The sequence below is a fragment of the Propithecus coquereli genome, unplaced genomic scaffold (genome assembly GCF_000956105.1).
Source record: "Propithecus coquereli isolate 6110/MARCELLA unplaced genomic scaffold, Pcoq_1.0 Scaffold2, whole genome shotgun sequence".
NCBI lineage: Eukaryota > Metazoa > Chordata > Mammalia > Primates > Indriidae > Propithecus > Propithecus coquereli.
In genome coordinates this window covers 18,861,524-18,863,587 of record NW_012144966.1, presented here as the reverse complement: position 1 = coordinate 18,863,587, position 2,064 = coordinate 18,861,524, and positions in this window count along the sequence as shown.

The following is a 2,064-nucleotide window of genomic DNA, read 5'->3' as shown; positions in this document are numbered from 1 at the left end:
GTCTTACTTGGTTCTTTATTAAATCACACAATGTAGAGCATCAGCCCCACTAACGGCATTAGAAACAACCTGGCGTTGTTGAGGGCTGGAAGGGGACTTGGGAGAAGACCCACTCTTCCCAGCTTTTCACTATAGGAACTAAAAACATCACAAATCACCCCGAGGAGAAAGGAGGTACAAAATGCCCCTCAGAAGGGACAGGGAGAGTGAAAGCCACCCTGAGGCCAGGAGAGTGTGGTGAGGGAGTGCTATGGTCTGAGTATTTGAGTCTCCCCAAATTCATGTGCTGGAGTCCTCACTCCCAAGGAGATGGTATTAGGAGGTGGGGCCTTTGGAGGTGATTGTGTCATGGGGGAGGAGCCTGCATGAGTGGAATTAGTGCCCTTATAAAAGAGGGTGGAGGGAGCTTGTTTGTGCTTCTACACAGCAAGAAGCACCATCTATGAATCATGCAGTGGGCCCTCAGCAAACTCCAAATCTGCTAGGTTCCTTGACCTTGGACTACCCAGCCTCGAGAACTGTGAGAAATAAATTTCTGCTGTTTATAAGCCCGATAAACTAAGATTAAGACTGGGGACAAGCAGGTTCTTGCAGCTCCAACTTCAGGGAAGAATGTAAATATTTTTTTTCCCTTTCCCAGGGGAGGGGGTTCGGGTTTTTTTTTTACGGCCCCCGCCCCCGCAGAGATCTGGGGGCCACACACAGCTGAGGTGGGAGGCTCTCAGCCCCTGACCCTTGTTCCATCAACCTTGCTTGGGGATGAAGGCTTTGGGGGAGGCAGAATTGGGAGAGAGGAGAAGCAGCTCCCTCGCTCCACTTTCGGAGGGCTGTTACCTGAGTCAGGTAGTTGTGCCAGGTCCTGGGAGACCAGAGAGGCAGTTTCCCCTTGGGCAGAGAAGCCAGGCAGGTAATTCTGGTGTTAGGGGTTGGGGGAGGGTGCTAATGATCCTGCTTAGCCTGTAAGAGTATGTGGTTCCCCATGTCCAAACGTTGGAAATATGGGGTGCAGGCAGTGGGCACTTTCTCATGATCCACCCCATTCCCAGGCCACTTCCCAGCAGCCCCTGGGTCTGCTGGTCTCAGAGGGAACTCACATACTCCTCTGAAGGAGGCCTGGTTTGTGGGGCCAAAGCTATGCTGCCTGCCTGCTGGAGATGTAAGGTTTCCCAACCCCCACAGTTGGCTGTGGTGGGGTCACGTCCCCATCTCCCCTGTGTATAAGTGGAGACTTCATGGCTATACCAATACTGTCCCTTCAAAGCTACAGTCCATCCCCAACCCCAGGGTGATGTGGAGGTAGACAGGCCCTGGGAGGGGGCAGGAAGGGGTGCCACTCCCTCTAGAGTGGTCCCTAAGGAAGGACAAACACTCAGAAATAGGAAAGAAGGCAAAGAAAATTTGGCAACTTTCTGATATTACTTGAAAACACTGGTTCCTTTTCAACCAACCACATTCTTATCAGGTCTGTAAGCAATATCCAGTCTACAACACACCACCCCTTTATGGGTCCATGCGGACAGCCTTCATTGCTGCTCTGGCCCCACCCAAGCACTGCCCTCACGGCCAGGCCATCCAGGGTCCCTGAAGCAGCTCACATGGCCAAGGTGCTCCTCTCATCCTCTTTGGGAATGGGCTCCTCCTGAGGCTTCCTCATCTGCCAGCCCCGTACCCAGGAGTAGGTGGAGGAACCTCCCAGCACCACCATGTTGCTCATCCACCAGAGGAAGCTCTTGGTCTCCTCGTAGTAGAGGACGGCCAGCACCATCTGGGTACAGGCCTTGGCTGTGCCCGACACGTTGTGGGTCCGGGGACTGGTGAACTTGATCTGCAGTCCCGTCATGTAGCCGATGGCAAAACCAAGCAGGCTGCCCAGTGTCATCATCCCCCAGAAGTGGGCACTGCCCAGCTGAGCAAAGTCCCACAGGGCCCGCAGATGCTACAATTCTTAAGTTATTTGAATTGAAAGTAAAACACAGAAATTAAAGTTAAAGCTTCCAATGTTTATGAAAGGTGATGGTGTAGAGTCAGGCTCTGGATACAGGCTTCTTATGTTAGAATCCTAGC